The sequence below is a fragment of the Andrographis paniculata genome, unplaced genomic scaffold (assembly GCF_009805555.1).
Source record: "Andrographis paniculata isolate CXL003 unplaced genomic scaffold, ASM980555v1 Contig110END, whole genome shotgun sequence".
Classification (NCBI taxonomy): Eukaryota; Viridiplantae; Streptophyta; class Magnoliopsida; order Lamiales; family Acanthaceae; genus Andrographis; species Andrographis paniculata.
Window position 1 is genome coordinate 29,790 of NW_026137381.1, and position 12,415 is coordinate 42,204.

The 12,415-nt window shown below is 30.9% G+C and overlaps 1 pseudogene; it reads right to left on the minus strand.

The window, feature by feature from the left end:
- Positions 1–224: 224 nt before the first annotated feature.
- Positions 225–366, minus strand: LOC127247060 (U1 spliceosomal RNA; annotated as a pseudogene).
- Positions 367–12,415: the final 12,049 nt, after the last annotated feature.

Consider the following 12,415-nt stretch of genomic DNA (forward strand, 5'->3'; position numbering starts at 1 on the left):
CCCGCACGGAGACCAAAGCCCTCTAAAGTCCGGCAAAGAGAAACCGAAGACCAAATATCTTTGTATCAAAGAAGCCATCGAAAATCAAGTTGGAAAACAAATCGACCCAGAAAGAGAATCAAATGACCCATTTAGAGAATAGGACCCACTTTAAATCCAAATTAATTATAATTTGTACAAATTTTTGTGTTTATTAAAAATAACACAATTTTTTCTCCACAGTTGTAAGCCCCATCTACCACAAATTACGACGTAGGATTGACCATTTTGGCTGACCTTAGGCCGATACCCTCCTAAGTGCAATGAAAGTTACCAACCTAGGCCATAGACCTTAGTGATCACCCATTGACTTGTTCACATAACTATGTAAATCATTACTCTTATTCTTTTTATCTAAAAGCCGCAAACTGCTATGCAATTGCAACTAAAACAACCAAAATATAACATCATCAATATTAAAAAACATTACAAATTATATGAAAATTTCAATGTTTTTTCCAAATTAAGCAAATTTGGATGACAAATCAAATCCCTTTTATATATAATTTATGTTATTGTTGTTTGAAAAAAGAAGAAGTACTTCCTCCATCTATAACTCTAGAGGCCATGGAGGCACTAGACAAAATAGAGGTTGCAGAGTAGAGGCTCCAAACAAAAAAGAGGTTGCAGGGGCAGAGGCTCCAAAGACCATGGAGGCTCCAGAAGAAAATGAGTTTTACCAGGGCAGAAGCTCAAGAGGCCCTGACAACTTCAATCCAAGAGGCTTCCGAGGGGGTAGAGGTTGTGCTGGCTAGTTGAACTCTTGACAAAGTGGAGCCTGCTAGGGCAGAAGTACTGATGGCTTCAAATGAAGAGGGCTTTGCGGAGGCAGAGGCTCTGGCCGCAAAAATAGCGAAATGGGAGCTTCATTCGTGTGCAGACTTGTGACCCACCAAAAAGTTTGCTCCCGCTATTAATGGCCCTATGAGAGAAAGGCTTGGCAACCAGCCATCGAGACCTTCGGTTCACGACTGTCTAGGACCGAAGGTACCCGTAAAAATAGCCATCTTCACAAGAATGACATTTGGGAAAGGCTCAGGTTCGAACATAGAAGAGGCAAGACAAAGAACAATCAAGAGGGAGCCTAATGTCGATGTCACCATCCCAAGACCGAAAGTCACAGGATTGAAAAAGAAGAAAGTATACAAAAGATCCAAGTCGGAGGCTACCGTAGCAGAAGTGAAGGTTTCGAATGGGAAATGGGTTTGGATTGTTACCACGGCCGATCAAATCACTATTTTTCCCAAAGCGATACGAAAGCCTCATATCATGAAAGAGAATGAAAAATAAATTGTGAATGAGCCGAAGCTTTCCACCAAGGGGGCAATAGGAGGACTTAATAGGACTCAAAAGAGGCCAGCACAAAGAAGAAAGTTGTAGACTCGCATAGAAAAAAAAAGTTCACAGAGGCTTCTTCTTAAAACCCTTCCAAAAGCAAAGCAGGTTGTGAAGCCACTTCCAGAAAAAAAAAAAAAAAAAAAAAAAAAAAAAAGGTAGGCTTTGGAGCCGCTTTCTGAAAGAAAGCAGACTATGGAGCTGCTTCCAAAAAGATAGCAGATGAAGGAGCCTTTTCCAACAGAAAAGTAGATGGAGGAGCCCCTTCCAAAAGAAAGCAGGTTGTGGAGCTGTTCTAAAAGAAGAACGAATGGAAGAGCTTATTCTAACATAAATGCAGGTAGATGAGCCTCTGAAAGAATTCAAAGCTCCTAAAGAATTTCAAGAGTTAGAGGAAGTTATCATTGACGAAGAGCCTATCATCGAATGGAATGATGTAGGGACCATGATAGAATTTAAAAGGCTTGAGCCTGGCCAAAACCAATATGTCAAGCCTTTGGGCATTCGGGCCTCGATAAATGGCCACCCGTTTGACCAAGTTCTGGTGGACAACGGAGCCGTTGTGAATGTGCTACCAATTGAGACACCTACAGATGTTCAAAAAGACTAGTGATGGTTTGAATTCTGCATCCGTATGGCCTACCAATTTCATGGGAAATTCTTACGAATCGGCAGGTATTATCACTTTGAATGTGCAGGTGGGGACAAAGAAAATACCATCAACTTTCGTGGTAATCAATAGTAAGTCATTCTATTCGGCCCTCTTGGGACGAGGCTTGATTCACACATGCGAGTGTGTGCCATCGACACTCCATCAAAGTTTGATGTTTTGGAATGGAGATGAAGTCCAAGAAGTGAAGCCGAGAAGAATCCCTTTTTGAAGGAAGTGATCACAGTTGATGCGAGCAAGCAGCTCGGAGCAAAAAGACATGAACTCAATGGAAACGATCGTCTAACCCTTTTGAGGAGGACATTATTGAACATAGGTCCAAAAGCACCTGAACGTGAAAGAGGCTTGAAGACAAAAGTGGAGCTGAAGCTCCCATGCTATGAAGCCGCTCAGCAACAAGGGAGCCTCAGTTTGTGAAGCTGCCCAACAACAACGGAGCTTCAAGCCGCGCAGCCACCCAACAGCAAGGGAGCTCTAGTCTTTGGAGCTGCCCAACACCAAGGGAGCTTCAAGCAGTGGAGCTGCCTACCAGTAATGGAGCCTCAGTCTGTGGAGCTGCCGAACAGCTGGCTGTGCAATTAGACCCAATTTTAACTCCCAAAGGCATGGATGGAGGACATGGTTCAAGCCTATGTTTGGCAGCTGGAGGCCAAAGAAGTGGATGAACAGTTTCGGAGTTTGAAAGAATAACTACAATCATTTCCCTCAAATGTAGGAGTGGTTTCTTATGTTAGGATAAAGAGGGCAAAACAAAGACAATGCACACACGACATAAAGGGCACATCTTATCCTTAAAGTTTATCATTTTATTTCAATAGTTTTTCCATAGATTTTAGGAATATTATCCATTTATGTCCTAATTTGTGTTGTCTTTTGTTAATTTTAGTGTATTTTATGTTAATTGAAGTTTCCAACATGTTTTTATCTGAATTCCAGTAGAGTTTAGCTAAATTTCTCCATCGAATAAACCGTTAAGACTCAAAGCCGTGCAGGCTCTACCGCCAGAGTCGCCCCTCAATCCGACAATGGATAGACTCTTTGAAGTGCTGCCAGAACTCACAATGCTTGATCTTTGGGCGTATCGTATTTCAAAAAGGCTCGGAGCCCTTTTGGAAAAATCTACGTTGGAGACTCAAAAAAATTTATTTTTCGGAACCAACAAGACCAAAGAAAATTATCAAGCTCTTTAGCATTATGCTTACCTAAGTATTTTGGAAGTTTTGGGGCTCGTATGCAATGTTGTGGAACCACTTTCTAAGGCCGCCTTGTATATGGCTTTATCCTCATTGAGACATTCCAACAATAAGGTCGTCTCTATCTGCAATTCGGCTATCTCCATGTGGTTGAGGGCGACCGCATATGGCCCTTCAACTTGCTGAGCACCTCCAATATATCGTTCAAAACTCGCTGAGTTCCATCAAGGCATGTTCTCAACTTCAGCCACATTATCCTTGAGTTTGTCTAACCGCTTTAAGAAACGACCGCATATGGCCCTTCAACTTGTTGAGCACCTCCAATATATCTCTCCCAACTCGTTGAGTTCCATCAAGACGTGTTCTCAACTTCGGCCACATTATCATTGAGTTTGTCTAACGGCTTTAACAAACGACCATGGACGTATGGATAAGGGCATGGACTTCCTCCATCAGCCAAATTTAGTTACGGGTCGGGAGTTTTTTTTTTAATGTAAAAAATAGTTTTTCTTTTTTTTTTAATGAAATTATAGTACGTTTCGTATGTTTTATAGAGTGTTTAAAATTAATATATTTAGCGCTTTTGTTTTTTAAATGTTTTTCCTTTATATATACAACATTTTATAGATTATATTTACTTTGTGCTCATAGTTCTAATTATAGTGCTTACGGTATGTATTAAATAGTGTTTTAAGGGAATACAATAGGTGCTTTTGTTTCTTGATTGCCATTTCTCTTCCTTATATAGCACTTTATAGGATTATACTTTGTGCTCCATAGTTCTAATTGCAGTCTTTTTCGTATTTGTTATAGAGTTTTAAAATTATTATATTTAGCGTTTTTGTTTTTTCAATGTTTTTCCTTTATATTATATGGCATTTTATAGATTATACTTACTTTGTGCTCTATAGTTCTCATTATAGTGCTTTTCGTATGTATTACATAGTGTTTTAAGGGAATACAGTTAGTGCTTTTATTTCTTGACTGCCTTTTCTTTTCATTATATAGCACTTTATAGGATTATAGTTTGTGCTCCATAGTTCTAATTCCAGTGTTTTTTGTATTTGTTATAGAGTGATTGAAATTATTATATTTAGCGCTTTTGTTTTTTTCAATATTTTTCCTTTATATTATATAGCATTTTATAGATTATACTTACTTTGTGCTCTATACTTCTAATTATAGTGCTTTTCGGATGTATTACGTACTGTTTTAAGGGAATACTGTGAGTGCTTTTCTTTTTTGATTGTCTTTTCGTTTCATTATATAGCACTTTATAGGACTATAGTTTGTGCACCATAGTTCAAATTACGGTGTTTTTCGTATTTTTTATAGAGTGTTTAAAATTATTATATTTAGCGCTTTTCTTTTTTCAATGTTTTTCCTTTTTATGATATAGCATTTTATAGATTATACTTACTTTGTGCTCTATACTTCTAATTATAGTGCTTTTGGTTGTATTACATAGTGTTTTAAGGGAATACAGTGAGTGCTTTTGTTTCTTGACTGCCTTTTCTTTTCAATATATAGCACTTTATAGGATTATAGTTTCTGCACCATAGTTCTAATTACAGTGTTTTTCGTATATTGTTAAAGAGTGTTTAAAATTAGTATTTTAGTGCTTTTGTTTTTTTAATGTTTTTCCTTTATATTATATGGCATTTTATAGATTATACTTACTTTGTGCTCTATAGTTCTCATTATAGTGCATTTCGTATGTAATACATAGTGTTTTAAGGGAATACGGTTAGTGCTTTTGTTTCTTGACTACCTTTTCTTTTCATTATATAGCACTTTATAAGATTATACTTTGTGCTCCATAGTTCTAATTCCAGTGTTTTTCGTATTTTGTATAGAGTGTTTGAAATTATTATATTTAGCGCTTTTGTTTTTTCAATGTTTTTCCTTTATATTATATAGCATTTTATAGATTATACTTACTTTGTGCTCTATAGTTTTAATTATAATGTTTTTCCTATGTATTACATAGTGTTTTAAGGGAATACAGTTAGTGCTTTTGTTTCTAGACTGCCTTTTCTTTTCATTATATAGCACTTTACAGGAATATAGTTTGTGCTCCATAGTTCTAATTCTAGTGTTTTTCGTATTTGTTATAGAGTGTTTGAAATTATTATATTTAGCGCTTTTGATTTTTCAACGTTTTTCCTTTATATTATATAGCATTTTATACATTGTACTTACTTTGTCCTCTATAGTTCTAATTATAATGTTTTTCCTATGTATTACATAGTGTTTTAAGGAAATACATTTAGTGGTTTTGTTTCTTGACTGCCTTTTCTTTTTATTATATAGCACTTTATAGGATTATACTTTGTGCTCCAGAATTCTAATTACAGTGTTTTTCGTATTTGTTATAGAGTGTTTAAAATTATTATATTTTGCGCTTTTGTTTTTTTACTTTATTTCCTTTACATTATATATCATTTTATAGTTTATACTTACTTTTTGCTCTGTAGTTCTAATTATAGTACTTTTCGTATGTACTACATAGTGTTTTAAGGGAATACAGTGAGTGCTTTTGTTTCTTGACTGCCTTTTCTTTTCATTATATAGCACTCTATAGGATTATAGTTTGTGCTCCATAGTTCTAATTCCAGTGTTTTTCGTATTTTTTATAGAGTGTTTAAAATTATTATATTTAGCGCTTTTGTTTTTTCAATGTTTTCCCTTTATATTATATAGCATTTTATAGATTATACTTACTTTGTGCACTATAGTTCTAATTATAGTGCTTTTCGTATGTACTACAAAGTGTTTTAAGGGAATACAGTTAGTGCTTTTGTTTCTTGACTGCCTTTTCTTTTCATTATATAGCACTTTATAGGATTATACTTTGTGCTCCATAGTTCTAATTCCACTGTTTTTCGTATTTGTTATAGAGTGTTTGAAATTATTATATTTAGCGCTTTTGTTTTTTCAATGTTTTACCTTTACATTATATAGCATTTTATAGATTGCACTTACTTGTGCTCTATAGTTCTCATTATAGTGTTTTTCGTATGTATTACATAGTGTTTTAAGGGAATACAGTTAGTGCTTTTGTTTCTTGACTGCCTTTTCTTTTCATTATATAGCATTTTATAGGATTATAGTTTGTGCTCCATAGTTCTAATTAGAGTGTTTTTCGTATTTGTCATAGAGTGTTTGAAATTACTATATTTAGCGCTTTTGTTTTTTCAATGTTTTTCCATTATATTATATAACATTTTATAGATTATACTTACTTTGTGCTCTATAATTCTAATTATAGTGCTTTTCGTATGTATTACGTAGTGTTTTAAGGTAATACAGTGAGTGCTTTTGTTTCTTGACTGCCTTTTCTTTTCATTATATAGCACTTTATAGGATTATAGTTTGTGCTCCATAGTTCTAATTCATGTGTTTTTCGTATTTGTTATAGAGTGTTTGAAATTATTATATTTAGCGCTTTTGTTTTTTCAATGTTTTTCCTTTATATTATATAGCATTTTATACATTGTACTTACTTTGTCCTCTATAGTTCTAATTATAATGTTTTTCCTATGTATTACATAGTGTTTTAAGGAAATACATTTACTGTTTTTGTTTCTTGACTGCCTTTTCTTTTTATTATATAGCACTTTATAGGATTATGCTTTATGCTTTATAGTTCTAATTTCAGTGTTTTTCGTATTTGTTATAGAGTGTTTGAAATTATTATATTTAGCGCTTTTGGTTTTTAAATGTTCTTCCTTTATATTATATAGCATTTTATAGATTGTACTTACTTTGTGCTCTATACTTCTAATTATAGTGCTTTTCGTATGTATTACGTAGTGTTTTAAGGGAATACAGTGAGTGCTTTTGTTTCTTGACTGCCTTTTCTTTTCATTATATAGCACTTTATAGGATTATAGTTTGTGCTCCATAGTTCTAATTCAAGTGTTTTTCATATTTGTTATAGTGTTTGAAATTATTATATTTAGCGCTTTTGTTTTTACAATGTTTTTCCGTTATATTATATAGCATTTTATAGATTATACTTACTTTGTGCTCTATACTTCTAAATTTAGGGCTTTTCGTATGTATTACATAGTGTTTTGAAGGGAATACATTGAGTGCTTTTGTTTCTTGACTGCCTTTTCCTTTCATTATATAGCACTTTATAGGATTATGCTTTGTGCTCTATAGTTCTAATTATAGTGTTTTTCGTATTTGTTATAGAGTGTTTAAAATTAGTATATTTAGCGCTTTTGTTTTTTCAATGTTTTTCCTTTATATTATATAGCATTTTATAGATTATACTTACTTGTGCTCTATAGTTCTCATTATAGTGTTTTTCGTATGTATTACATAGTGTTTTAAGGGAATACAGTTAGTGCTTTTGTTTCTTGACTGCGTTTTTTCATTGTATAGAATTTTACAGGATTATAGTTTGTGCTTTGTAGTTCTACTTCCCGTGTTTTTCTTATTTGTTATAGAGTGTTTGAAATTATTATATTTAGCGCTTTAGTTTTTTCAATGTTTTTCCATTATATTATATAGCATTTTATAGATTATACTTACTTTGTGCTCTATACTTCTAATTTTAGGGCTTTTCGTATGTATGAAATAGTGTTTTGAAGGGAATACAGTGAGTGCTTTTGTTTCTTGACTGCCTTTTCCTTTCATTATATAGCACTTTATAGGATTATGCTTTGTGCTCTATAGTTCTAATTAGAGTGTTTTTCGTATTTGTTATAGTGTTTAAAATTAGTATATTTAGCGCTTTTGTTTTTTCAATGTTTTTCCTTTATAGTATATAGCATTTTATAGATTATACTTACTTGTGCTCTATAGTTCTCATTATAGTGCTTTTCGTATGTATTACATAGTGTTTTAAGGGAATACAGTTAGTGCTTTTGTTTCTTGACTGCCTTTTCCTTTCATTATATAGCACTTTATAGGATTATGCATTGTGCTCTATAGTTCTAATTAGAGTGTTTTTCGTATTTGTTATAGTGTTTAAAATTATTATATTTAGCGCTTTTGTTTTTTCAATGTTTTTCCATTATATTATATAGCATTTTATAGATTATACTTACTTTGTGCTCTATAGTTCTAATTTTAGGGCTTTTGTATGTATTACATAGTGTTTTAAGGGAATACAGTGAGTGCTTTTGTTTCTTGACTGCCTTTTCTTTTCATTATATAGCACTTTATAAGATTATACTTTGTGCTCCATAGTTCTAATTCCAGTGTTTTTCGTATTTGTTATAGAGTGTTTGAAATTATTATATTTAGCGCTTTAATTTTTTAAATGTTTTTCTTTTTATTATATAGCATTTTATAGATTATACTTACTTTGTGCTCTATAGTTCTAATTATAGTGCTTTTCGTATGTATTACATAGTGTTTTAAGGGAATACAGTGAGTGCTTTTGTTTCTTGACTGCCTTTTCTTTTCATTATATAGCACTTTATAGGATTATACTTTGTGCTCCATAGTTCTAATTCCAGTGTTTTTCGTATTTTTTATAGAGTGTTTGAAATTATTATATTTAGCGCTTTTGTTTTTCAATGTTTTTCCTTTATATTATATAGCATTTTATAGATTATACTTACTTTGTGCGCTATAGTTCTCATTATAGTGCTTTTCGTATGTATTACATATTGTTTTAAGGGAATACAAGTGCTTTTGTTTCTTGACTGTCTTTTCTTTCATTATATAGCACTTTATAGGATTATAGTTTGTGCTCCATAGTTCTAATTCAGTGTTTTTCGTATTTGTTATAGAGTGTTTGAAATTATTATATTTAGCGCTTTGTGTTTTTTCAATGTTTTTCCTTTATATTATATAGCATTTTATAGATTATACTTACTTTGTGCTCTATAGTTCTAATTATAGGCTTTTCGTATGTATTACATAGTGTTTTAAGGGAATACAGTGAGTGCTTTTGTTTCTTGACTGTCCTTTTCTTTTCATTATATAGCACTTTATAGGATTATACTTTGTGCTCCATAGTTCTAATTCCAGTGTTTTTCGTATTTGTTATAGAGTGTTGGAAATTATTATATTTAGCGCTTTTGATTTTTCAATGTTTTTCCTTTATATTATATAGCATTTTATACATTGTACTTACTTTGTCCTCTATAGTTCTAATTATAATGCTTTTTATGTATTACATAGTGTTTTAAGGAAATACATTTAGTGGTTTTGTTTTTGACTACCTTTTCTTTCTATTATATAGCACTTTATAGGATTATACTTTGTGCTCCAGAGTTCTAATTTGTGTGTTTTTCGTATTTGTTATAGAATGTTTAAAATTATTATATTTAGCGCTTTTGTTTTTTCAATGTTTTTCCTTTATATTATATAGCATTTTATAGATTATACTTACTTTGTGCTCTATAGTTCTCATTCGAGTGCTTTTCGTATGTATTACATAGTGTTTTAAGGGAATAAAGTTAGTCCTTTTGTTTCTTCGCTGCCTTTTCTTTTCATTATATAGCACTTTATAGGATTATGCTTTATGATCTATAGTTCTAATTCAGTGTTTTTCGTATTTGTTATAGAGTGTTTGAAATTATTATACTTATCGCTTTTGATTTTTCAATGTTTTTCCTTTATATTATATAGCATTTTATACATTGTACTTACTTTGTCCTCTATAGTTCTAATTATAATGCTTTTTTTATGTATTACATAGTGTTTTAAGGAAATACATTAGTGTTTTGTTTCTTGACTGCCTTTTCTTTTATTATATAGCACTTTATAGGATTATACTTTGTGCTCCAGAGTTCTAATTACAGTGTTTTTCGTATTTGTTATAGAGTGTTTAAAATTATTATATTTAGCGCTTTTGTTTTTTCAATGTTTTTCCTTTATATTATATAGCATTTTATAGATTATACTTACTTTGTGCTCTATAGTTCTCATTAGAGTGCTTTTTGTATGTATTACATAGTGTTTTAAGGGAATAAAGTTAGTCCTTTTGTTTCTTCGCTGCCTTTTCTTTTCATTATATAGCACTTTATAGGATTATGCTTTATGCTATAGTTCTAATTTAAGTGTTTTTCGTATTTGTTATAGAGAGTTTGAAATTATTATGCTTATCGCTTTTGATTTTTCAATGTTTTTCCTTTATATTATATAGCATTTTATAGATTATACTTACTTTGTCCTCTATAGTTCTCATTAGAGTGCTTTTCGTATGTATTACATAGTGTTATAAGGGAATAAAGTTAGTCCTTTTGTTTCTTCGCTGCCTTTTCTTTTCATTATATAGCACTTTATAGGATTATGCTTTGTGTTCTATAGTTCTAATTTCAGTGTTTTTCGTCTTTGTTATAGAGTGTTTGAAATTATTATATTTATCGTTTTGATTTTTCAATGTTTTTCCTTTATTATATAGCATTTTATACATTGTACTTACTTTGTCCTCTATAGTTCTAATTATAATGCTTTTGTATGTATTACATTGTGTTTAAGGAAATACATTTAGTGGTTTTGTTTCTTGACTGCCTTTTCTTTTTATTATATAGCACTTTATAGGATTATACTTTGTGCTCCAGAGTTCTAATTACAGTGTTTTTATATTTGTTATAGAATTTTTAAAATTATTATATTTAGCGCTTTTGTTTTTTCAAAGTTTTTCCTTTATATTATATAGCATTTTATAGATTATACTTTTTTTGTCCTCTATAGTTCTCATTAGAGTGCTTTTCGTATGTATTACATAGTGTTATAGGGAATAAAGTTAGTCCTTTTGTTTCTTCGCTACCTTTTCTTTTCATTATATGCACTTTATAGGATTATGCTTTGTGTTCTATAGTTCTAATTTCAGTGTTTTTCGTATTTGTTATAGAGTGTTTGAAATTATTATATTTATCGCTTTTGATTTTCAATGTTTTTCCTTTATATTATATAGCATTTTATACATTGTACTTACTTTGTCCTCTATAGTTCTAATTTTAATTCTTTTCGTATGTATTACATAGTGTTTTAAGGAAATACATTTAGTGGTTTTGTTTCTTAACTGCCTTTACTTTTATTATATAGCACTTTATAGGATTATACTTTGTGCTCCATAGTTCTAATTACAGTGTTTTTCGTATTTTTTATAGAGTGTTTAAAATTATTATATTTAGCGCTTTTATTTTTTTAATGTTTTCCTTTATATTATATAGCATTTTATAGATTATACTTACTTTGTGCTCTATAGTTCTAATTATCGTGCTTTTGTATGTATTACATAGTGTTTTAAGGGAATACGGTGAGTGCTTTTTTTCTTGACTGTCTTTTCTTTCATTATATAGCACTTTATAGGATTATAGTTTCTGCACCAAGTTCTAATTACAGTGTTTTTTGTATTTTTTATAGATGTTTAAAATTAGTATATTTAGCGCTTATTTTTTCAATGTTTTCCTTTATATTATATAGCATTTATAGATTATACTTACTTTGTGCTCTATAGTTCTAATTATAGTGCTTTTGGTATGTATTACATAGTGTTTTAAGGGAATACAGTGAGTGCTTTTCTTCTTTGACTGCCTTTTCTTTTCATTATATAGCACTTTATAGGATTATAGTTTGTGCACCAAAGTTCTAATTACAGTGTTTTTTGTATTTTATAGATGTTTAAAATTAGTATATTTAGCGCTTTTATTTTTTCAATGTTTTTCCTTTATATTATATAGCATTTTATAGATTATACTTACTTTGTGCTCTATAGTTCTAATTATAGTGCTTTTGGTATGTATTACATAGTGTTTTAAGGGAATACAGTGAGTGCTTTTGTTTCTTGACTGCCTTTTCTTTTCATTATATAGCACTTTATAGGATTATAGTTTGTGCACCATAGTTCTAATTGCAGTGTTTTTCGTATTTTTTATAAAGTTTGAAATTATTATATTTAGCGGTTTTGTTTTTTTAATGTTTTTCCTTTATATTATATAGCATTCTATAGATTATACTTACGTTGTGCTCTATAGTTCTAATTATAGTGCTTTTCCTATGTACTACATAGTGTTTTAAGGAATTACAATTAGTGTTTTTTTCCGGACTGCCTTTTCTTTTCATTATATAGCACTTTATAGGATTATACTTTGTGCTCTATAGTTCTAATTAGAGTGTTTTCGTATTTGTTATACAGTGTTTAAAAGAGTATATTTAGCGCTTTTGTTTTTCAATGTTTTTCCTTTATATTATATAGCATTTA